This window comes from Phoxinus phoxinus (genome assembly GCF_949152265.1).
Source record: "Phoxinus phoxinus genome assembly, chromosome: 13".
NCBI lineage: Eukaryota > Metazoa > Chordata > Actinopteri > Cypriniformes > Leuciscidae > Phoxinus > Phoxinus phoxinus.
The window spans coordinates 29,252,649-29,279,748 of NC_136888.1; the positions used below are offsets into that span (position 1 = coordinate 29,252,649).

Genomic DNA, 27,100 nt, shown 5'->3' on the forward strand with positions numbered 1-27,100 from the left:
TCTCCTCAAGTCCAGTTGTAATTTCGACTCTCAAAATATATAACCAGTTTAGACAAGCATTTCGACTCACAGATTTTTCCTTGGAAAACCCCATATGTAATAATCGTTTTTCCCCGGCTGCCAAGCTAGACTCTACTTTCAAGCAATGGCAGCACCTAGGCATAGTTAAATGTAGTGACTTTTTTATTGATAATATTTTTGCTAGTTACAATGATCTTGTTAAAAATGTACAACTCAGATTTTTTTCAATTTCTTCAGGTTCGTCACTTTATCCAAGCCCACTGCTCTGTGTTTCCACAATTGCCGTCTGAGTCACGTTTAGATTTAGTTCTACCAGAAAGACTCGGGAGATAAATTGATATAACAGCGTATATTTATTAACAGCCCAGCAACAAGCATGAATTTATAAAGTTCTTTGGCGTAGGCCCCGTCCTTAGAGAGCAATGCGAGGGTAGCGGAATCTGCATACTCTGCCTGAAGACGAAGGCAGGGGCGCAGCCGACCCCCCTGGAGGTTAAGGAAGGGACCATCCTGGTGGTGGTGGGGAGGATGAGGGGGAAGGTACCATCTTGGTGGTGGTTGGGGAGGATGGAGGTAATTGGCAGCGTCAGCTTCTGCGAACTCAGACGAATGTAAGTACCAATCTTTTATACTGTGAGTGTTAGCACATGATTGGTTAGAAGTGAAGTATCACGCTGATTGAGTCTTCCTGGCAGAACTTACGCTAAAGCTTCCATTTCTGAGGGTCCCTTCACACCTTAAGGGATTTATTTAAAAAATATACAACCTGATCATGTCGTTCCAAAATGTATCAATAGAAAAGATCAAAACAGAATGGATAGGAGAGTTTGGAATCGACATATCTGAAGATACCTGGGATAGAGCGGTTGATTGAGTAAATGAGACTTCATCTTGTGCAAGACTCAATCTGATTCAGATGAAAGTTCTCTACCGTATTCATTATAGTAAAACACAGTTGGCTAAACTGTACCCAAATATAGATGAAATGTGTGACCGCTGTAATGCATCAAAGGGAGATCTAACCCATATGGTTTCGTCATGTCCTAAACTGAGACAATTTTGGTTTTCAGTCTTTGAGATTTTAAACTCACCTTTTAAATTAAGAATTCACCCTAACCCAATAATGGCTCTGTTTGGAGTCAGAGGTGGCGACTTCCAAATAGCTAAAAATAGCTGTGGCGACCAAATGGCATTCGACATCAAAATACCGTGAGAGGGACTCAAAAGCACAGCTTTTCTCTGGATTCTTACTGTCATACACCAAATGGTCTGCACAGCATGTTGGCTTTTTTTAATTTGGCGCAAGATTTATTTGGGCAGTGTGAGAACATTAGACAGCGCCTGAATGGTTTACTTGTGTTGTAGGGTTATTGGTTTGCATGTAAACCAACGGGTTATTTCAATAAGCTGATAGTTGTTAATCATCAGCGTATTGGTGTGCACGTAAAACTTGCTGATTGACAAGCCTAACAAAAGAGTGATCATTCACTAGGTTGATATCAGAGAAGAAGCTTCCGTCAACTCTACAGATAGTGTTTCAGGATCCAGATATTACCATGCTGGAAGATGCTTGGGTCATAAATGTGTTTTTCTTGTGATCATTTTGAAGTGGATAATGATCCAGTAAATTCCAGGAAAGGAATCGTTCAGGTAAATGAGAAATGACTCTCAAGACCCTCTCACACTGCACAGATTACAACGGTTTTCATCCTGATTTTAGAGGACATCTGGGTATTCTACAACTGCTAATGCATCATTGGAAATGGCATCTGAAAAGGGCTGTTTTGTGTTGAGTTTTGAAAATAAGAGCTTTACTAAACCACTTTAATCAGCACTGTAAAAAACATCCAGGCTTTATAACCTTCATAGAAATTATTTCCACTTACCAGTTCACAATTGAGTTTTTAGGTTTGGCAAACTGGCTCACAAAAAACCTTTCTTAGCTTTTTAAAAAAAAAAAATACATTACCAAATCTTCTTACACTGAGGCATATTTGTGTACAAACAAAAATATATACAGACTGAATAAACTACATCAAATAATGTCTGATATTTTAACGTAATGTGCTGATAAAAGTTTGACAAAACAAGTGTCAGCCAACAAACTTCTCTGTTTATTACCCTTATAAAGTATGGTTGGGTTCTCACATCAAAATAAGAATCTAAAAGGTTGTTAGACGTGTCATACAAAATGGATAACGTTATTGAATCACTGTGAAGAAAGCAGCTTCATTCAATAATGTTCATTGTTATTGAATAAAGTAGATATCTTCAAGAGCTTCAAGGCATTTCAAATCATCATTCGCACCATAAAATGGTGGAAGTGGAATGGATGACAAACGAAATTTGAAAAGGATCATTCACTTCATAAAACAGTAAAAAGAATGAAAGTTTTAGAGCTTATAGCTGCTTCTACTTAAAAAAAGAAAATCAATCATCAGCATCATTACTTTCTTCCTTTCGCTGTAAAAGAGACACTGCTTTGAAGAACATTAAAAATATGCCAAAGGATATTAACCGACTATTAGCCAAAGATATGATGAAATATTTGCATTAATTGCATATCATATGAATGTAACAACCCATACAGGGAAATTAAATGTGTATCGGGGAGGGCTGCATTGTTTAATATGACAATTTATCTTCATTTCCACTATATAATTGCCTATAAATCGTTCTGTTGCATTGTGATCTGATTTAGCGTAGCAAAGTTAATTCTTCCTAACTAGCCTCAGACTGGATCATATTTCATTTAATGCATTTTGCTTATTGAAAATATATTCACAGGTGGTCACAGCAAATTACAAACTGCTGTGTGCAATGCTATTTAAAATTGTTTTTGAGAGCAGCTTTTTAATGTTGTAAACAGTACTTGAAGAGGACAAAAATAAAGTGCTCATGGGGATATGGAGGGTTGGCGGGGGGGTATGGGTATGGAATGATTGAAAACGCATTTAATATATTGTTTGTATACTAGGCAGGAACAATGCATACTACCCATCAAGTCAATCCTTGATAGAATGTCAGTTGATGGGCCCCATTGATTTCCTTTTTTTTTTTTCAGTCAATGGCTATCGTCAACTGTTTGATAACCAACATTTAAAATATCTTCTTTTGTGTTCAACAGAAGAAAGAAACTCATACAGGTTTGGAACAACTTGAGGGTAAGTGATGACAAAATTGTAGTTTTTGGGTGAACTATCCCTTTAACCCCATTTTCTAGACCTGTATTTAGCACTATCGACTTTATATCACTGGAAACTCCTGTTAATACTAGTTGATACTACTAAATGTGTGTTTATTTAGATGAACAAGGGCAATCTATGATATTTAATGTAATGCTGTTCCACAAACAGAACATTAGCCATGTGCTCCTCAACATTAGATCTGTGGTCCTCAACCATTTAACATTGTGTGCCCTTAAAGAGGCAAATTATGTTTCAAAAAGTGTTGTTTTTAGGGTAATAACTTTCCTATGGCCCATTTCAAAGTAATAAAGCTGATTTATTAGAAAAGGGCAGAACAAAAGCAGAGCAGTTCTCTGTTGCTATCCTTGTTCGTTTCCCTGAAGGAAGAATCTATTAAACACTTAGCTTTACCTCGCCCTTCATTTCATTAATAGGAGGCGCAGATGCCGGGGTCTGCTCCAGTGAGATAGGATGGGTGGCAGGAATAGCAAAACTACATTAGGGATTACTGGCTTTGAGGAGGTCCACACCACTCAATCTCACATTCTCCCCACGTGGCGGGAGAGACTGATCAGCGGCACTGCTGTTTTTGCAGAGCCAGCATCGGCCCCTTCTTAGGCAAAACTGGTGTCGTTATTTAAGCTGTTGGTGATTAATCACCGTCTCTATTAAAAAAGAGAGACAGAGAATCAAATCTCAGGAAAGAGAGCTAAAATTATCTCACTGAAGCAGGTTCCCTCTCCCCGCTCCCTCTCAAGTATCAACTGCAGAGAAAATTACAGCTGTCATCATAGTCTGGACACATTCTCCGTCTCTGCGTATGATATTAGAGTCTCGGAGTATGATATTATAGGTTTGTCAGTCTGAAAAACAGCCGATGACAATTTAAAATAACAATTGTGTCTCATTTACAACTAGTTCCTTATGGAGAGAATGGTTTGGTAATGTGAAAGCTCTTTCTATAACCTGTGGAATAGTTTGGCGAACACCATTTTCTGATGTGATGTGCAGTGGATCTAAAAGTTTGTGATCATCAGTGAAAAAGCAAGTGGTCCAAAACCCACCGGTGAACCGGTTAACCCACAATAAAGAAAAGGAAAACATATTTTTAATATCTGTGCCTTTGAAATGTAATCATTTTGGTTTCATATGTTTTGAACATTAAATCCTGAATACATGCGAGAGTATATCATTACTTCCAAATGAGTTTTTAAATATATTTTTAAGTCATTTTGAAAAAATACCATGAATAAATGAATCATTCTTATACCACAGGGCTGTTAAATATGGAAGCTTGTTTTCGCAAAAGTCGCAATTACATTTTTTATTCAGTGAAACCTTCCATAGTTAAATGCTTGATTCTGATTGGTTAACAAAAGTTATAAGGTGTGCGATTATCTTTTTGAGGGCGAAAAATTTCCCCATGCAGATTTCGCAATGGTTTCATGTTGATCACGCAGATAAGACAAACTGACCAATATAAAGCTTCTGTGTGTGAGCTGTGCTTCATACATCGCAAAATTATGGACCTTTTGTTTGCCCACAACATTTTGCCTGTGACTGCACCTAAAGAATATTTGTCTGAGTAGCCTATACAACACACAGGATTGCCACTGTCAATTATGAGTTTCTTTGGTTTGGCCCATCAATGTGAGGCATTAGTTGTAACTGTAGCTGCAGTATGTCTCTGCTGTCAGATACGAGCACGTTCACTTCCTCTGACCTTTTCCTGGAATAGTTTTGCTGACAAGAAGTTCACATGCAACATTTCCACTTCAAAAAAGGATTTATAGTAAAATTCAATTTTCTGCTTTCATTTTCACAATATAACATCGTTTTGACACTGCTGCCCTTGCCTCTACTTTTAAATTTGAAACAGTCCATTACAATGTTTCACGCTGGTGATCCATACTTCTGCTAAACCTGATTGCCAAAATAAGACTGCCATTGTGTTTTACTGTTGATGTAGTTCCCTTTTATTACACAAAATTGCTGTAAATCTTAATAAAATTGAGACAGCATCAGAACGTAATCGCTGTTTGAAGCTCATAGCATTATCATAACAGACCATAGCACCATAAAGCATAATTGTCTAAATTGCAGGCCTAGAAATGCTTTCTTTAATTCCTAATGTGATCTCATCTCTGTAGGGGATTACAGTTTAAAGAAATGTCTCCTCTTTTATTGACAGGAGAAAATATTTCAGTTGGCTTCAAGGAATTAAGTTATTATGAAGAAGAGATTAGGAATGCAATCATTGTGGGCTTTGAAACAATTTTGCAGTGTTATTGTGAAGTAGCCTACAGCGCATACACCCTCAACAAGTCTTTTGCACACTGACAGAAAAATATACTAAAACCACTGTGTGCATGCTAAAAACGAATTGAAAACATTATTATTACACATTAAATATTACATAGACGTAATCGGAAAACAGCATGATAACATTTGGGGTTGGTGGTTTTAAGGTTCTGATGTAAAGAACTCTTATGCTCACCAAGGCTACATTTATAAGGCTGCAAAATAAGTAAAAACTGTAATATTGTGAAATATTATTACATATCTGTTTTATATTTTAATATATATATATATATATATATATTAAATGTACTTTATTCCTGCGATGCCATTTCTGCATCATTGTCACACAATCCTTCAGAAATCATTATAATATACTGATTTGCTGCTCAAGAAACATTTCTTATTATCATAAATGTTGAAAACAGTTGTTGCTTTATGTTTTTGTGGAAACTGTGATACGATTTTCAGGATCCTTTGATGAATAAAAAGTTCAAAAGAGCATTTATTTTAAATAAAATTATTTTGTAGCATTATAAAATGTATTTACTTTCACTTTTAATAAAAAAAGCAAGCAATAAAATGAGTTATTATTACATATCCAGAAAGACAAATGCTTATGGAATCCTGGGAGTCTATCTTAAAACTGATAATATATAAATCAGCTAGGACCAGCGAGCCAGTTCAGACTACATCCAAATATGCATGCTCCCGTAATATATAGTATGCAACAACAACAAAAGTATGTGAAAATACATACTTTTTATAACAGTCGCAATTGTGGACAATGATGAATGATACATATAAAGTTCTAAAATTTATTCTAAATACAAAGAATAGCAGAGTTCACACCATACACAGTCATGGCCAAAATTGTTGGCACCCCTGGTAAATATGATCAAAACTGGCTGTAAAAAATAAATCTGCATTGTTTATCCTTTTGATCTTTTATTCAAAAAATTGCCAAAATTCTAACCTTTCATTGAAGCAAGAGAATTGAAAGTGGGGCTAAATCACATTATGAAATAAATGTTTTTCTCCAAAACACGTTGGCCACAATTATTGGCACCCTTTTAGTTAATACTTTTTGCAACCTCATTTTGCCAAGATAACAGCTCTGAGTTTTCTCCTATAATGCCTGATGAGTTTGGAGAACACCTGACAAGAGATCAGGGAGCATTCCTCCATACAGAATCTCTCCAGATCCTGCAGATTCCCAGATCCCTGTTGCTGCTTCTTCTCTTCAGTTCAGCCCACTCATTTTCTATAGGGTTCTGGTCAGGGACTGGGATGGCCATTGCAGATCTTGGTTTTGTGCTCAGTGACCCATTTTTGTTTTGATTTTGATATTTGTTTTTGGATCACTGTCCTGTTGGAAGATCCAAACATGGCCCGTTATAAGATTTCTAGCACAGTCTGTTAGGTTTCTATTTTTTATCTGTTGGTATTTGATCCAATCCATGATGTCATGTATCTGAACAAGATGTCCAGGACCTCTGGCAGAAAATTAGGCCCACAGCATTAAAGATACAGCAGAGTATTTCATTTTACACATGGGGTACTTTTTTATCCCTGTGTGCACCAAACCCATCTTAAGTGTTTGCTGCCAAAAAGCTATTTTTTTGGTTCCTCTGTCCATAGAACCCGTCCCGTTTGAAGTTCCAGTCGTGTCAGGTACTTTTCAAACGTTCTATGGACAGAGGAACCAAAAAAAATAGCTTTTTTGGCAGCAAACACTTAAGATGGGTTTGGTGCACACAGGGATAAAAAAGTACCCCATGTGTAAAATGAAATACTCTGCTGTATCTTTAATGCTGTGGGCCTAATTTTCTGCCAGAGGTCCTGGACATCTTGTTCAGATACATGACATCATGGATTGGATCAAATACCAACAGATAAAAAATCGAAACCTAACAGACTGTGCTAGAAATCTTATAACGGGCCATGTTTGGATCTTCCAACAGGACTGTGATCCAAAAACAAATATCAAAATCAAAACAAAAATGGGTCACTGAGCACAAAACCAAGATCTGCAATGGCCATCCCAGTCCCTGACCAGAACCCTATAGAAAATGAGTGGACTGAACTGAAGAGAAGCACCAACATGGATCTGGGAATCTGCAGGATCTGGAGAGATTCTGTATGGAGGAATGGTCTCTGATCTCTTGTCAGGTGTTCTCCAAACTCATCAGGCATTATAGGAGAAAACTCAGAGCTGTTATCTTGGCAAAATGAGGTTGCAAAAAGTATTTAATAAAAGGGTGCCAATAATCATGGCCAACGTGTTTTTGGAGAAAAGCATTTATTTCATAATGTGATTTAGCCCCACTTTCAATTCTCTTGCTTCAATGAAAGGTTAGAATTTTGGCAATTTTTTGAATGAAAGATCAAAAGGATAAACAATGCAGATTTATTTTTTACAGCCAGTTTTGATCATATTTACCAGGGGTGCCAACAATTTTGGCCATGACTGTAACTATAAGAGCAGGGAAATGATTCCGTTGGAATCACGCTCAGAATTGTTTTTTTCTAGTTGATGAACAGCCAATCAGAAGTCATTCAGTTTTAAGAGCACAATCACTCCTTCAAGTGAACCGTATTAGTGGACTAACATAGGGAATAGTGAATGAGGGTTTAGGGGGAGATTTCGGATTCAGCCCTACCTACCAGCAGAGTTCAGATCAAAGCCTGATCTATTACACCTGTCTGTAATGAACAAGTGCTCCTGAAGATCTGGGCTGTGTCCAATATCACCTCCTATACCCTTGAGTAGGCCACTATTTGAGGGGACCGCTATTTGTAGTGATGTCCGAAACCATAGTGTACGTTATCGAGTGCACTCATTCAATCCCATAATGCACCGCAATAATGAGTGTACAAGCGAGGTGCGCTCAACAGCTAGGGAATACCCATAATGCACTTAAATTTGCATGCCGAATGAATTTCCGCGTCTGACCAGAAGACGGCGCCCGCAGCTGAATCATTCATCCGTCCATTGTCCAAACCGATGGTCCAATGTGGCTACAGCAGAATATCATGCAGGTATAAAATCCTTTTTAATTGATTATTGGATTGTTTAGGGTTTATACATGCTAGTTTCCATGACAAAGTTCAAGATAAATCTTTTTACCTTACTACTAGAGCTGCCAGTTTTCTAAGTGTAAAATGATTACTAAACAGCAAGCACAAACTACGCAAAAGCGGAAGCCCTTCCGGCGAACTCAGTGTCCAGATTCACTCAGTCGTTCTCATTCACTCCATCAAGTGAACTACATTAGTGGAGTAATGTAGGGAATAGTGACTGAGGGTAGGGGGCGATTAGCTGCAGAGTAGTGTTTGATCAGGATTGGAGCCGAACTTGAAGGTAGATCTCCAGGAACAGGATTGGGCACTCCTGCTCTAGGCAAAAATGCTGCCCAGAGGGAAACATTATAATTCATGTAATGAATTTAAAAGGATTTGTTTTATTTTGAGCAAGTGGGATGAATAAAAAAAGTAATTATCTGACAAACAAACAGCATTTTTCTTTCTTTTTGAATCAAAGGGTAACTTGACCCTAGAATAATTAAATCCTTTTGGTTTTGTAAATTCTCTACTCCATTTTATCCTCATGTATGGAGTCGAACTCTGTTTATTTGCTGTAATAGACTCCAGTAAGATCAAAGGCACAGCAGAATAAGGAGTTGTCAGAGTGCAGCACTCGGAGAAATTATCTCTTCATGGGTGTAGATTATTGGACAAGGCCTTAGGGGACATTAGCTTCATTTGCATCTCTGCCATCTCCAGCTGAGCATGTGCAAGGGAGGGGTTTGAATCGGTCCGGTTGGCAGCGTCGTCTTATCAGACTTCAGCTCTGTAGTGGTACAGAGGCCAAGAGTGTCTTCCATATCAAATTTAGTATGCTCAGGGACGAACTGGATGGAATAGCAAAAACAGGAAGTTGTGATATGGGGAGACAGCCCAAGGGAATCCTCCTTTATTGATAAGTAACAACTTCTAAGTTTGAAGTCCTGCTGTGAGTGTATGTGTGTGGGTCGGTGTGAGGGGAGGAAAGGTATTTATACCATATCTCGGAACCAGAATATCATAGAGACTTGGGACTTGGCTGTTTAAACTTGGGCAGATACGAAACAACATAGAGCACCCTAAAAACTACCTAAAAGCGACAAGCTACCATATAGTGACATGCTAGAAACAAAATGCTCTCATGTTGCAAAGCAGTATAGCCTTATAAAATCATTCTAAAGGCATTAGGTCTGATTAAAATTGCAACTTCTTTGGATGGATGGATGGATGGATGGATGGATGGATGGATGGATGGATGGATGGATGGATGGATGGATGGATGGATGGATGGATGGATGGATGGATGGATGGATGGATGGATGGATGGATGGATGGAATTATAATTAAATTAAACACGCAGTTTGGAACAAAGTTCCTCAAACAAAAACTCATAAGACTTGATGCCACTAACCTCACATACTTTGGCAAACCAACTCATTGTAACTTCTTCCTAATTATATTAACCTGGCATGTTGAAAACACGATTATGTTTCCACACAATATAATCTTCAGAAATTGCGTAAATCCAGCCAATCAGATTAGAGGTTGATAGCTTGAGAAAGTGATATCCAGTTTTGTGTGAATTATATGCATAAGACTGCTCTGCCAACCACCCACAACACCTTAAAATCGTGTCAGTTTGGTTTGCAGGGCAAGCAACTCCTATATTTCACTCAGAAAATGTACAGATTCATTGCTGTGCCTCAAGTGCTTTTGTTTATCTGAAGTTTTGTTGTCACAGTGTTGTTTTTTCCGCATCTGAGGATTGTTGCCTGAGACGTTCGGTACATTTAATATTTACACTGGCATCCTGTACTGCTTGCTTAATCAGCCAATGTCATTTCTTTCCCCTAATCGTATCTTCTGTTCTGCCACTACCTGCTCTGATGCTGACGGCCGCCATCAGCAGCAACATCGCTTCCATCTCCAACTGTACTGACACACAAATACCAAGGCACTGCTTGTCAGTACTGGCATTCTAATCTGTTTCCCATATTCCCTCTTCTAGTTCAATTCCCATTGGATATGTATCTATAAATCTGAAACGTCCCCCTCCAATTCCATCACCTCCAGGAGATCTATTTTCCCTATTTCCGCCTCAGCATCATCTTATCATGGCTCCTGCTCAGATAAGTCTACAATCCGCAATAATGGCCACAACACAGCTGAACACGCTGAACTTCCTTTGCACTTTTTATCCTTGGAGTGGCAGGCTCATGCGAACCAGGCTGAACTGGTCATGCTAACCTGGTAAAAACTCTTGGCTTCCAACCACTATTCAGATCCCAGCCAATTCAATCAATACAATCAAGCCCAGTCTTGTCTATTGTTGTCATTTAAAACAGTTTCACTCAGAAATACAGATTACAGATGCAAAATAGGTTGCGAAGCGGTGTTGCATTTGGTTTTAAGGGTCACATTTCAGCCAACAGAATACTGGCCCTCAGCAACTAATGAAATTGCAGCTACGATTTTTCCAGGTGTGACAGAGGTAATCACAGTCTTTTTGCTTCATCGTCTTGCAGGTACTAAAGCTCAGACCCCACTGCTGACCAGTAACACTCTTAGCTGGTTATTTAGTGGTGTTCTTTCATAAAAGCATATTGATTATAAAATAAGTACAAAGCAGTACATGATTTAGATCAGTTACGGATCAGTGAATGCACTGTTCTTTGCGTGAGATGGTTGATGCAGCAAGCAAGTCATTTAACATGGAATAACTCAAATCATTAAACCACTTTTGTTATGGATAATCGCAACTACCCTGTTTTCTCAGCACTTTAATAAAGCAATAAGCCACTCAAGCAATGTGAAGCAGTAAAATCACTGTAATGCATGGCCTGGAGTGGTTCATTACTGTTATTAAATGGCAACAAAAGCAATTTACTACAACTACTGTATAAGTACTAATCATTGTATGATTACAAATACACTTTTTAATTATTGTTAATGTATATTTGTATATGTATACGTATGTGACACTGAAGATTGGAATAACGGCTGCTGAAAAATTTGCTTTGCCATCACAGTAATAAATTACATTTCAAAATATATTATAAGGCAGTTTTTTTAATAGTTATAATAGGCCTATTTTACAATATTACTGTTTTTGCTGTAAATTTGATCAAATAAACTCATCATTGATGAACATAAAAAGACATTTCAAAAAACCTTAAAAATACCCTACTGACCCCAAACTTATATATAAATAGTTTTTTTCATCAATTAAAATGAATAGTATAAAACAAGTGTCATTAGAAATTATCTCTCTTTTGCACTCAAAATGTTACATGCTAAACACTTAAAGACCCCTGTGGTGAAAATCAAGCTTTTAGTGTCTATGTGGTGTTTGTAATATGCTTTAAGACAAACCATGTACAAATGCATAAGTCAAAACAATTGCGGAGTGTTTTCTCCTTAAAACTGCAGTAAAAAAAAAAAAACAGTCTCAAAACTGCGGTTTGAAATCACTTGTGTTTTTGACGTCACAAACTACCTTGTACCCAATCAGGTCAACGTGTGATCGTCAACGAGTGGATCTCTGAGCTGCTGTGACTATTTTCATATTCATAGAACCACATATACTAAATGAGGCAAGGGTGTAGAGTTGCATTCAAGCTATTTTAAGGCATGATAAAAAAAATTCTAGGAAAAAACTTTAAATATGTTATTTTGGTGATCAAAGGAAAGTTTTAAGGGATACAATCATTGACTTCAGTTGTACTTTTACAGACAAAAACACACAAACTGTGAGAAACATGTCTTTTTAAAAATCATTCCAGGTCAACTCATGAGAGCATGAGAGCTATTGATTTTAAATATAAGCCAGCAATTCAAGATCTTGCTGTTAAGTTATTGACTCTTTTGTAGCATCTCCCTATAGTTTTGCTTTGTGAAGACCTGCATACTGTACATGACACACACTTTGCTTGATCACTGTTTGCTTTGAAAAGGAAAATAACACAGAAAAAACACTCACATTTTCAACAAAATGGAGCGAGAACTCACGAGAGGCCAGTTAAATGTTCAAATGTTAAATGGAAGTAGGGAGCCATAATTTCATCGATTGTTCGTGAAGCACGTGAACAACAAATATTGAAAGTGAAAATATTGATTTGGCTTTGCTTGGCCTCATACATAAAAGAAGACCTACCTGAACATCAGTCCAGCTGCAGCTGTCTGGAAACCGTCTTTCAGGGTCACCAGGCCTGTCAGGTGATTGGGCTTATGGTCTCTGTGTTCTGAGATTACAGCTGACACAGTCGCTTTACGTCGGCCGACGTTCTAATAAACACTCGACAACTCTCCATTTCCGCTGCCTGATTGCTCTGCCAAAGCCAATGGAAATGGATGTCCGTCATAACAGAGATCAAACAGAAAGTCAGCAACCAAAGATAATGAAATAAATCAATCGTAAGAATTCTTGTGATTATATTCAATCTGCAAACAATAGCATTTGTTCTAATGTAACACAGGAGAAATAGCTGTTTACCATTTCTGTAGAGTCACTATCATTAGGACTAATGTCCGGTGGAGCACGGTTATTTCGGGATAATTATTTTGAATTCCCGTCTGCAGTAAACCCTTGAATTGATTGGTACACCCACACTACAGCACATACCTAGCTGTTCAGATGATTCATAATAGTACACAACGCTGGAACGAGTAATGCTGAGCACAGGAGCACAATTCAAGACTTTCGTACATTTTCTGGCTCCCGAGGAAGGACACATATTTATCTATCAGACGGTAATGCTCATCTCCTGTTCTCTCAAAGCAGCAGTGGCCTTCATCTTTCAATAGAGAAGGCAGAACTAAAATTAACAGCTGCTTTTTTTTTATTTCTCTCTGGCAGTAGAGGTAATCTAACGGTCAGTGGGGAAGTTAAAGATGACGTCAACCCCAAAAAAATCTAAAATAGCTACTGCAAACTCAGTGGAGGATCTACCGAAGGAGTCTACTGGTAGATCTGGAGTTTTTTTTTGCTATTTACTTTAACTTTTAATTGAACTTTCTGCACCTCCATTATTGCTATGTTACCTGCTGTTCTGTACTTGAAAAAAACATGTATGAACCGCATGCTGTTAGGGATCTTCTGGTTTTGTTTTTGTTTGTGGGTGGGTTTGGCATGTTTAGGTCAGTCAAGGCTGGTTCACACGGCAGGATAATTAGGCAGATTTTAGCCCCGATTCACCCCTTCCGACAATCTGAAGGATGCTTCGATTATCGTAAAATAATCTGATCAGATATTCCTGCCGTGTGTGGTGTGTGAAGGACGTCGGGACCGCTCCGATCTCAAATCGGGGATATCCAACATGTTGGATTTTTTTGGCCCGATTTCTCCTCGTGTGTGGTGTCCCCCGGGGACAAACGAGCATGCAGCCTGTGGACTGTGGCGTGTAGTCAATCAGAAAGCGAGGTGACGAGGCGGCGAGGAAGCACCGGGAAACAAAATCAAAACAGCCGGCTGCATGGCGCACCAGAAAGTCCAGTGGACATCGGAGAGGGAGGAAAATGGGGTTTTTTTCAAAACTATCGCCACTGCATCCTCTTCGTTAATTTCATTAAAGGGGTCATCAGATGCAAAATTCACTTTTATATGGTGTTTGCATATAAATGTGTCTTTGCAGTGTGTGGACACAACCACCATAGCCTACCATGAAATCAATGAGATGAATCAACAAAAATATGACTTAAACATTTCGAAGCAACTTTAAAAGGCTTGTGAAAATGGTATTTCATGAATTTATTTTTCGTTCAGACTATTGAAAGGTTGGATATAGGCAAAAAAAGTCCGATTTTTGCTGTCTGTCTGAACAAGGCCTTAGGCAATGTGCCGTGCAATGACACAGAAAGTTACAATGAAACTGGCAAGCTGTAGACGAAAAGAACAATTTAGCAGAAATTATTCACTGAATCACTGACATTAGAGAAACTTAAGCTTGTACACAATTATCAACTTCAGAAACATCATGAATACATTATGTATAAATTATGCCTCAAAGACTTTTGTCATTAGAATTAGTAAAAGGTAATAAAATAGAAAAACCTTCCATACCTCACCAAAAGAGTCACTATAGTAGGCGGACTAAAATTGAGTCTGGGAGATAAAGGGCTGCATATGAAGCCGTGCCTCTCCAGCAGCACAGCAGGTGTAATGTGACAGACAACTGATTAATGATGCGTAGTTTATTTCTGTGTCCATTAGCTCGGGGGAGAGCAGAGGGTTCAGACACCAGAGTGCTGGAAAGAAGCACAACTGTATTAGAAGGTCCTGCATGGCCTTTCCCTGGCCTTGGCACCCCTAGGGTATCTTACTTCACTTCATCAAACACCTTTGGCCCCCTGTGGCTGGCCACTCATCTGTTGTCAAATTGAAGCAAAGAAAGTCTTGCTGTCTACATCATTGTCCACCCAGAAGTTCCAATTATATACATTGTATATATATGTATACATAGACTTGCTACTGCCAATACATTCACAGACATTGCTGTGAGCATGTAAGATATGCAGATCTATGCCGGAGCTGGGGAAGGTGGAGGGTTTCTAACAGCGCTGCAGACTGCTAACAGCAACACTACTGGTATTTGAATGTTAAGCTGCAGCTTATTGGCTGCTGGATGATGATGCGATCGCTACTAAATGAGAATATATATATATATATACACACATACACACCTTGGTAAGTTGTATACTTAATTAGATAAACTGAAGTCCATGTCAATAGGACAATACAGGAGAGAGGATACAAAGAGAGAGTGAGAAAGGTAATTTCTGCAATGGCTCAATAATGTGACATGTAAAAATGTAGCTACTGGATATTTTGCAATAAAAGAGTGTTCTTACAAAATTGGATTGTATATTTCATAATGTTCAATAAGAAATCTTATACGGCTGTCTTTGTTAAAGATAGCCTCAATTATTACACGTTATTGGACCTCAACTGTAAATTTCAAGTTATTGCATTGAGTAGTTTTCATCTCAAAGAGGAAAAAAAATTAAATATGTCATATTGACTTTATGGGATTTTTTGGGGGGATCTTTTTTTGGATCTTGAAAGTGGTGGTTACCAGCCTCTTTCTTTGTATGGAAAGCAGCAGCCTTTTCAGGGTTTATAAAATCTCTCTCTGACATTAGGGTGTGGTTATAGAAAATACCACACTTAAGCACTGCCCAATTTCCCATTTATGACATCCGCTCATCACAGAGAAGAAATTAAATCAAATAGTATTTACATGCTTTCAAACAGCTGTTCAGATGTTTGTGTTTGCGAATGTCTTTATCAAATATCAACAAGATAAGCACTGTCGCTTAGAAAATTGTTTTGCTTAGAAAGTCTGTTTGTGAGACCCACCAGGTCATAGCAGCAGCTCTGGCATGTGACTAAAAAGGTATGTGACCAAAAGCTCAAATCGTATTTGTATTCCTGTTTTTTTTTGTTTTGTTTTTGCAGTGCAATGGAAAAGTTATTTGAGCACCTTAAAATACCATGACGGCATTTGCATGTTCATGCGGTCTGAACAGATGCATTAAAATCCATTCATTCAAATTAATATGTTCTTCGCACTGAACATTCAGTGTTTTCCACTATACAAGTTTGGTTCCTTTAAATTGGATTAAATGTAAAATCACCCTATACAACAAAAAGTTAAACTCAAAACTGGAGGGGAAAAAATGTCTTGAGACCCTTGCATTCTTTTCCATTCATGTGCATTTTTAAATGAAAACTGTTTGAAATATGTGTAAATTCTTTGCATTCATCAAAACAGACACACAACAGATTGAAAATGCACAATTATATTCAAATGGAGGTCACAAATAATTCCTGATATAACAGTATTTGCTAAAGAAATACAGAATCTTACCAGTTAAGATGTTGTTTTGATGATGTTATGCAGAACTGACCAGAGAGTGGGAAAGGATTTTATGAATAGGTCCTTCAGGTTGTCTTGGAGCGGTGAGATGTCTAAGTCGTAACATCTAGCTACTGGGGTGCCTCAGGGTTCAGTGCTTGGACCACTTCTCCATCTCCATCGTCATCACTAGGATCTGTCATTCAGAAACATGTTTTTTCCTATCACTGCTATGCACAACTCTACCTCTCATTCCAGGCCAGATGATCTGACTGTAGCTGCTTGCATCTCAAGCCTGCCTGACGGACAATTCTTGCTGGATGAAGTACCACCACCTTCAACTCAACCTTGCGCAGACAGAACTGCTTGTGGTCTCGGCCAACCCAGCATTTCATCACAACTTCTCACATCCAGCTAGGTTTGTCAACCATAACTCCATCCACAACCTTGGAGTTGTGACTGATGATCAGTTGAACTTAACAGACCACATTGCTAGAACTGCCAGTTCCTGTAGATTTTCCCTATACAACATTAAAGGGGGGGGTAAAATACTTAGTTTCAGTCAATCTCATGTTAATCTTGAGTACCTATAGAGTAATAGTGCGTCCTTCATATCTCCAAAAAGTCTTTAGTTTCATCATATTTATAAAATAAAAATACAGCTTTCCGATTCTATCCGGAAAAAGCCGAGGTCCTTGATTCTGGGCGTGGGCGGAGCTATAGAGTCAAGCGGAAGCGCGCGGGAAGGTTTGCTTATTATCGATCGTGGTGCGGTAGGCCATATTACTATATAAAAAATATTAGGGTTAATAAAACATTCGTCACTGAAATGACCAGAACACAAAACCGCACTTGCCACACTCCTTTGCTGTCCCGGAAATACAAACTGCATCCACTGTTCCAGTAACACTGGGTTCTTTGGGAAGCTGAACAAGGTAAACTTTCCCTCACATCCGAAAAAAAAAACTCTTTTTTGGAGACATCAACCATTCCTATTTAGCGCTGCTGATGATGATTTCCGGTAGTAGCGCGTCGATGAGCGCGGTCTTTCTCTCCTCTGGTCGACGTGTGCGTGAACGCGCTTTTCCGAGAGCAATGCTCATTTAAGGAGTTCCACTCTGGTCTACGTCATTAGATCTACGATAGAAAAAAACCAGCCGAAACATGTTGCAACCCGGAAGTATGATTTTCAGCACAGAAATTCTCTGTTATTCGTTCAAAATAACTTTTCAAACTTTGGCCATTATTAGCATGAGAATCCATCTCTTTAACACTGTAAACAACTCTGAATACATGAAACACCATTGTGCCCCCCCTTTAAGAAGATCGGTCCCTTCCTGAAGCACGCTCCACAACTCCTTGTCCAAGCTCTTGTTCTATCCAGACTGGACTACTGTAATGCTCTCTTTGCAGGCCTTCCAGCATGCAACTGATCCAGAATGCTGCAGCAAGAGTGGTCTTTAATGAGCCGAAGAGAGCACACGATACACCTCTCCTCATAAACTTGCACTGGATGCCAATTGCCGCTCACATCAAATTCAAGGCACTGATGTTTGCCTACAAAACAACCACTGGCTCTACTACACCCCTATACCTACTCACTAATTCAGACCTATGTGCGCTCCAAAAGCTTGAATTCTGCAAGTGAACCGTGCCTTGTCGTGCCATCCCAAAGAGGCACAAAATCTCTTTCACGGACCTTTAGCCTGACTGTTCCCTGCTGGTAGAACGACCTACCTGACTCAACCTGAGCTGCTGAGCCTTTAGCCATTTTCAAGAAAGACACATTATTACTAACACCTACTATTATATATATATATAAAACAAAAAGAACAAAAACAAAAAAATACCTTGCTACTGTACGTGTACTGTGCTGGACTAACTTAGACTAGTCACAGCACTTTTGGGTTTTGATTGCTTCCATTGCTCTCCTCATTTGTAAGTTGCTTTGGATAAAAACATCTGCTAATTGATTATGTAAATGTAATGAATGTGATGTCATAAGTGTGGTGGGGAGCTGGAGGTAGGGGTGCGATTCCTGTTTCTCATAATGCTAGTTTGACCTTTAGACAACAGACAACACGTAAAATACCAACCTATTTACAAGGAAGACAGGAGGGAAAGACAACCTAATGTCCATGTAATAATCCCTCAGAGGTGGAATGAAAATGCCCCTGTTCTGTTTGTGTCCTGTTCACGGCAGGGCTTATGATTCTCGAAAACTTTTCAATCAGACACACCAGAGAGAAAAGCTTTTTTTTTTCTCCAGCTCAAGAAAGACATTTTTAATATGTGGATTATTTCAGAACGGCAACAGTTCACAAAACAATTGATGTCAAACGGTTCCGAACCAAAAGTCTTAGTGTGAAAACCCCTAAAACAGCACTTTCCTAGTGATATCAAAATCATAGGGACTCTGAAGTTGAAACCTAATCTTGTTTCATTTCAGCAGAGAAGTATGTAAATCAGCGGGTATCAGTGGCATCTCATCACCTATACTGCCTGTCTTCATTAAAAGTCTACAAAAACCTGTTGGGGTTTTAGATTGAAGCTCATTATGATTCAGCGACTTCATTGGTACAAATCTGCGCTCATTATACTTTTGCTAGCACATCTGTCACACACATCTCCACACCATCCCCAGGCTTGTGAACAGCTGGAAATAACTGTGAATCAAAGCTGAGCAGACTCCAGTGCTTAGTCGTACGTCCTTGATTTAGAAAGTGTGGCTCGTCTGTCAGTTTGACTGTAGCTTGAAGCAGGTAACCTGTGGCTTTGAATACAAATGCGGCCAGATTTGCCAGTTCTGTTTAAACACCCCCCTGCCAAAAAAAAATTCAGATGAATAACTGTAGGCTACAGATGCCCACGATTGCCTGTGTACTGCACTGAGTGCGCTGTTTGCATTTGTAAATGCTGCGTTCTGAAAACTAGTGAGCTGCTTCCACGGGCATCACAGGCACACTCCAGACATTCTTTTAAAGTCGACATGAAACACGAGTTGCGTTAGTCTTTTCCTCTCTATTGTGACGTATATCTGAGTTAAGCGGCTTGTCGAACAAGAAAAACGTAGAGCAGGACTTGATTTTGTCCTTCTGGAATAGATTTGATCGTTGCGGTTTGCTGTGATCTCATGTGATTGACAGTTGTCTCGCCCTCATGCCATGTAAACACATCATCAGAGAATAAGAATAAGAAGAGAAGAGATGAGCTGCAAGAGGGATGGGAAATTATTGGTTTAAAATTACAAGGGCCACATGAATAAAAAAAATATATATTTTGATTTCATAGAGACTTTGAGTTATTATGTGGATACGAAAGAAAATATAATTATTCGATTTATTTAATACTGAAATGTATTGGTAAAAACAGTTTAAATTGACAGTAAACTGACAGTTTTATGCAAAATGTGTGGTATATTTATGCTTATTAAAGGATATGCAACTCGTGTCTCCTGTGGGTTTCGTTACTTCATCTATACTTAATCTTAAACTATGAATTAACACTGTGTTTGTGTCTTTTGCAGCATCTCACATATACAGTATATGTGCTCATTCTTCACTTACATAAATATTTAAACAGTATTTTTTTATAATTAAAGGGTTTCTATTATGCTTTTTCATTTTTTCAACTTTAGTTAGTGTGTAATGTTGCTGTTTGAGCATAAAAAAGATCCAAAGTCCACGCCAAAGGGAGATATTTTATTTAACAATCCACTTTCCAAGAACTACAACGAAGGGCTCATTTGGACAACATGCAATTTTTCTGGGCTTTATGAAGTCATAATTTTCCTTGTTTAAATAATGGGTGAGCTGCTGCCATGCAGAAAGATGCTGTTTTTTCCACAACTCATTTGTTTGACCTTTCTAAGGCTGACGAACTTATAATGGTTAATTTATTTTAAATTCTGTTCCTGAACATTATAATCCCGATGTTTCTCTGTGTGCTCCAGATTTTACAGAGAACAACTTCCAGAACCACAATGCAGGCTACACATAAAAGCTTCTCCTGAAATGGAGCAGTTTCCACTTTGCCGGGACAATCTGTTGTTTGTGGAAGACAACTTATTATTTGTAGTTGCGTTTTCTATTACCAGTTCTAATTATATGTTTTATGTTGTTGCTACGCCTGCTAGCCAACATTAGTGTTGATATAGTGTTGTCTACTATAGCTTTAAGATTTTTGTAATTACAAATTTCAAATAGTTGAACAAAAATCAACAAACCGGATATCAAGAGCCTAAATGTCTAAAATGGTAACTGCATAAAAAAGACAATATAAATGAATAAAACACAATATATATAATTGAATTTATATATTCTCATATCACATAGGCAGCTCGATCCCAGCCTTACTTGTGATTGGTATATTTTTATTAGGAAACTAATATTTTATTTCCACCACAGTCGAATCCACCACATTTCACAATGCATCATTTGAGATGTGGTAAAAATGGTAAAAACTGCCCCTTGTGGCAGTGCTGATAATGCAACGTATACTTGTGAACAATCAAAATCTGAACTGAATTGATCTTAATGACACAGTCTGCAGTAGAGCTACTTTACTGCAGAATTTGAATCTTTCTTAAGGCCATTGAACACTGAGTCCGAAATTTGCATCCGAAATTTTCGCACGTAAAAATAAATAAAATTCAACCTCATGTTATGTCAATCACGCTTGCACACTGTCTATGAAACTTTCGTCCGTGATAAAACAATTCGGATCGGGTTCGATTTTCTGCGTTTTTCGCATCCACAGCCAGCATTTTGAGATTTTTTTTTTTGACAATTCAGAGCCACCGTACAAGCGAACGACAAAATCCAGAATGGCATCTGACAAGTTCATACACTTCGTCTCGCAGCACAAAGTACTGTATGAAAAACAAAATGTGGATTACAAAGACACTGAATATAAAGACAGATTGTGGCAGATGATTGCTGAACAGGAAACAGGATGGTAGGCATTGATTTCAAAACAAAGGGTGTACGAAAGTGTATACAGTATTGTGTTCAAGTTAGGCTGTACAATAGCTCTTTTCCTAATAAATATATAATAAAAATATAACCTGTATACAGCTGTTCTGTCTGCCCAGCGCTTCTGCCGGCCGCGTTTGTGTGTGTGTGTGTGTATCCATACCTTAGACATACTGCCAGTCTCTGTTCAGGATCGATTGGTTCACAGAAATTGGTGGTCTTCTTTTTAATATGTGGCTCCAGTATCGCAAAGCATCAAACTGTTCCACTGACATTCTGAGGTAAATTTTTAATAGCTCGGGATAATTTTGCAACTCCTTGATAAGGAGGTGAAACTCTCCTTCCTCTCGGCGCAATCTCAGGATTGGATGGACCCAATATGTCCTCTTTCTTTTTCTCTTTTTAAGAAGGAGGGCAACCAAATCATCCTCACTGCTTGACGAATCCATTTAGTATTTTTTGCGTTTTTTTCCACAAAGGTTTAATAAATACGCATCGGACTCAGTGTGCAAGGTTTCTGTGCGTGACAAATTTTTAGGCTGACAAACATGAAAAAACGCATACAAAAATTCCGGACTTAGTGTGCAATGGCCTTTATACTTGAAGTTTACATCATTGATTGTTATTTTCCTGTGTATTACTGTGAATCTGCTTTGAAACTATCTGTATTGTATAAAGCACTACAATAATGACTTCACTTATACTGATAAAAAAATATTGATACATTTTGCATTGACCGTCTAACACATTTTGAAACATGCTTGCGTAGCAACAAGTGTTTGCATTCGTTAAGTTGCATAGAGCAGAACTGAATTATTATAGGCTTTAGCAATGGTGTGAGTGCTCAAGAACGACATGACACTCTGGGCTTCAGTTCAGGGAAGGGAATATTCTGATAGAGATGAATGGGTGGAACAGACCGTTCTCTGCCGTCGCTGCTCTTATTCACATGGCTCAGGATTCATCCAGGCTCAACATTTGTTCTGTTTAGTTTTGGGCAGCTGGGGAATCGATACCCGTGGGCCCGAACAAATCACTCCTGAGCGTATTACCACTGAGGATCATTTAGCACTGTCACATAGGCGGACACACACAGGCACCGTGAAGCGCATCTCCCTGTATAGCTTACACATACCCCTTGCGAGGAAAACTATCTTTTAGGGACTCTGAAAAGGCTGCGGCTCTTAGCAGGATGAAACATGGGAATAGCCACAGCGTGGTGTTGAGCAAGCAAGCCCGGTCTGAGGTAGAGATTAATAGGAGAGGGAGAGAGGAACATTACGAGCAGTCAGGGATAAATAGATGAAGCTTGTATGTGCTGTAAACTTTATTAATCTACCTCACCTGCACACAAAAAAGAAGCCCTGCAAAGAGCCGTTCATCAGAGGCAAGCCGTATCTCCTCGCAGGGAGCAAAGCCAGGGAATCAGCTATGCATGCTACGGTGTTCCTCTTTTGGAAGGTCAAGTTATTACTTCCAGAGGGCACGTAATGTGAAGGAGCACTTAACGGTCAATAGGGGGGAAGTGCTATCTGGGATGAGAACATGTTCAGGGCAGGCTGGATAAGGCACCTCCTGTGTAATCCCCCGTAGGAGCACAGAGACAGTAGGATATTAAAAAGAAGAGGTGGAATTAGAATGAATGCAACACATTAGTTAAACACGAGAGCTTGTAGAGTGGATCTTCAAGGAAGGAAAGTGGGGTAATTCCTCTCAAGAGCATTTAACATTTGAACCAGCTCTAGTTCTAGAGAGAGATGCTTGACTCTCCAATAAGAACAAATGAGGGGACAGGTAGGAAACTTCGAGGTGGTCACAGGTCAATGCGGAAAAACAGAGGGAGATCTTGCTGATGAGAAAACTCAGACTTGCCTAAGATTGTTTGGTAGTTTTTTAGAGTAGGATCCACACCGATGCCACTAGTCGGATCACCGTCAGTGGCTTTTTAGTCGACTGAGCATGTTGAATCCGCAGTCATTGGTTAGCGATACCAGCTCTGATTGGCTGTTCAGATTAGCGAACCACTGCTCAAGAAGGAAAACTAAAGTGACAAAAGTCAAGAAGGCATACAAAGAAGGCTCTTCTAATTTTACAACTTCATCTTATCTGAGCATTCCAATATTCAAATATTTTCATAATGACATGGTCATCTGAAATGAAGAAAGTGAAGAACAACTGCTACTCTGATCCTCTTTTGGAGGGTCAAGATTCAACTTCCATTCTACTTCCGGAGGGCACGTAATGTGGAGGAACACTTAATGGTTAATAGGGGGAAGTGTTACCTGTGAGGAGTACCGGTATATGTTCAGGGCAGGCTGGATAAGGCTTTTTCTGTATAATCCCCCATAGGAGTGCAGAGACAGTGGGTTTATTAAGATGAAGAGGTGGAATTAGAATAAATGCAGCTCTTAGAATGGATCTTAAAGGAAGGAAAGTGGGGTAAATCCTCTCAAGAGCATTTAACATTTGAACTAGCTTTAGTTCTGAGGAGAGACACTTGAATCTCCAATAAGAACAAATGAAGTGACAGGTGGGAAAGGAAACTTTGCGGTGGTTTATTCCATTATTAACACACTAACAACCTGATAAGTTGAATCAGGTATTTTAATTAGTGAGACATCTATAACACCGAGCTAATAGACATGGATTAATAGTCACCAAATGCCAGATTTGATTTCATGGATTCTTTAATTATTTTGGACAGCTTGTAAAAGAGTGTAGGACGCCAGATCCCTGCTTCTATTTAATATATCTACAAATGCACCAAATTCAGTTTCACCCATCACTGCCCTGAAATCGAGCTTGTCAGTGTTCAAACTACTTCGGCTAGCTGCACTCAATAATTCAACAATTTAAAGATCTTTGTAAAAATGTCTATGTAACCCTCTGAAGTGACCACTTTAATACAGGAATCAGTAGAAGTGCAGCAACATTTAGAACAACAAACTAAAACAACTCAAAAGGAAAGCAACAATCACGTTTATATTTTGCACCAGCACAGCTAGCACCATGACTTAATTTTTGCCGGAACAAGCCAGATCTTGCAGCTACAGAATTGGATCCGGAATATATTTTAGTGGAACCCCAACCTACCTCATTCGCCTGATACCATGATCTGATGATCTCATAGCGCATTGCTATGCTGTTGCTAAGTTGTTTATGATTAGCCAATTACACTTTATTTTAAGGTGACGTAGTTGTAATTATGAATAATATTAATTAACTACTTACTATAGAGTTACAGTTATGTTAGTTACTTGTAATTATGCATAATTTATAGTTATTAGTATAGTAAGTACACGTAGTAACGTGTTAATGCGTCGCCTTAATTGTTACAATTTAGCCTTAGCATGCACCATAAATAGTAATGTTAACTTTACATAAATAGTAAAGTCTAGCGTAATCTCCCAAAAAAATTATAATTTTTTTAAAAAAAATGTTTACGTTTAACGTGGCAAAGTTGTCATCAGGGAAAGTCTTCATTACTGTATAGAAATGATATGTCAATGCACCTGTTAATGGGCTCTTTTTTCAAATTAGTTCAGTTAATTCCCCCACCAACCTGTCATATCTGTCACTGCTCCTTGTTCTGGGACCCCATAATTTACAAATTAAGCAATGGCTAGCTGTCATTCTACACGGCACTCAATTACACTGTACAGACTAGGTGCCGAGGCATGTCACTTACTAAAGCTAATACATGGCTGAATGACTCCAAATAGCTTAACCACTGCTATTTGAAGGAAAGATCAGTGGAAAGTGCCATGCGTTAACAAGAATATCGCATATTAATTGTGCCGGCAAATTAAGGACCTTACACATAAATTTTCACATTTCTAAGCTGAACTGGAAACTAGTGTAGAAAGAAGTCTTTATTTATGCTTTTTCACTACAAGAGTAGTTCACATTAGACCAGGACGGAGACTTAAAGGTCTCATGAAATCACAATCTACCATGTGTTGAAGTACTGTCATTCCAATTTAAGTTTGGGTGGGACATTTCAAAAGTCCCTTTTTATTAAATAAATAATAAAGCAAATAGACATCCAAAACCATGAACTATTATATGCAAATGGTTATGATTAAGAAATTGAATGTTGTATTTATTGATAATGCTGTTGCTGCTGTTTTATAAAATAAAAATTGGTAGCACTTTATTCTGTTTCGCATGTACTTAACAATAATTGAATTATAACTAGGTACTAACCCAGAACCCATCACTAAACCAACCCATGTAGTTAGCTAATATTACCAATACTTTCTTTGGTAACTACTCTGTACACATACTGTAAAAAAAAGTATAACCTAAAAATTAGTCACTTGAGGACATGCGTTACGGTGATTTTATAACTGTTGAAGGGAGTTTTAAGTATGGATGCCTTATTGCTATAATAAAATTGGTATAGAGAGCAACCAGGCACATTTAGGCTAATACACTGAAGCAGATCAAATCCAGTCAGCCTACCATGAAATATTTGAATCTCCACAAGCCTTTCACAAAACTCAAATTGAAGGTATGATACAGGAATACAACTTCACTATCATGTACAAAAAAAAAGGGAGGGCGGAGGGGGGAGGGTGAGCACAAAAATGAAAATGTCTTAAAACAGCCAGTGATGAGCCAAATGAGCCTGTAAAAAATATCAGTGTGTTAAGTGAGATTTCTAGCGACAAACTCACAGAGGATAAATAAACGGTCGAAAAGCAGTCACCATGAACATCCTCTTTATACTGCAGTCTCAAGACACTGGCAAAAAAATGTAAGTTCAAGTCGTTTTCTAATGCTCTCTGTTGCAGCTGAAATCAAACTGAACTGAATGAATGGCCAACGATATCTAGTACTAGTACACTACCCATGATTTGAATCAGATCTGCTCTTGCATGTTCGCTACTACTACTACCGTTACCATGAACCTTGACCAGGCAATTCCAATCCACGCAGACCTGCACACACTCATATCAGACAAGCGTGGTACACTGCTGATAAGCCATACCATTTATGCTTCAAGGACTTTTGTTGCACCAAGGGATTTCATTTACCTTACCAGTAGACCCACAACCTCGCTTAAAAAAAAGTCAGCAAAGCAAAACAACCCAAGAAGTAGCAGAAAAGGAAACATAGTCATCCGTCTGATTAACTTGCAATGTGAGGAAAGCAGGAAACACTTGACCGATTCTTTCAGATTGTAAAATGTCATGGTGTGAATACTGTAAAACCTATTTTTGAATTTTTGTGAATAATTATGACCTAATAACTAATGTGTAGAAAATACTTTTAACCTCAAAAAAATATTTAAAAAATATTTTGAAAATAATGATACAGGTCTACCCTCACATTCATCAAATGTGAACTTTTCTTGAAAATGCTATAAAAAAAAAATATAACCATGGAACCAACATGAATAAGAAAAGAGGCTTGCCTGAATCACGAAGCACTGCCAGTGGATTAATGAAGACTGGAAGAAGAAATATTTGGTTTATCACAATGATTACAGCTGTGATCTCTACAGCTGAGATTACAGCATCAAGTAGACAAAAGATGGATGGACTCTGACTGTGACACCAGTGAGTGGCATTCTGAACCCAAAAGACCAGTGTCCCCGGATATACACCTAGATCAGGAGTTCCTCCTACAGCACGATAATGACCCAAAAATCTACCTTAGAAGCACACTTTTCAGAGTCCAGACCTAACCCCAGTCC

General features: G+C 38.5%; 1 long non-coding RNA gene across 1 annotated transcript in view; it reads right to left on the reverse strand.

Annotated features, from left to right (window-relative positions):
- LOC307009624 overlaps positions 1–27,100 on the reverse strand; it is a 69,262-nt gene that overhangs the window by 36,967 nt on the left and 5,195 nt on the right. Inside the window, exons 2-3 of the long non-coding RNA XR_013800082.1 lie at positions 16,439–16,622; positions 12,727–12,901 (exon numbers count right to left, since the gene is read on the reverse strand). This is a non-coding gene — a long non-coding RNA (uncharacterized lncRNA). The remainder of the gene's footprint in view (positions 1–12,726; positions 12,902–16,438; positions 16,623–27,100) is intronic.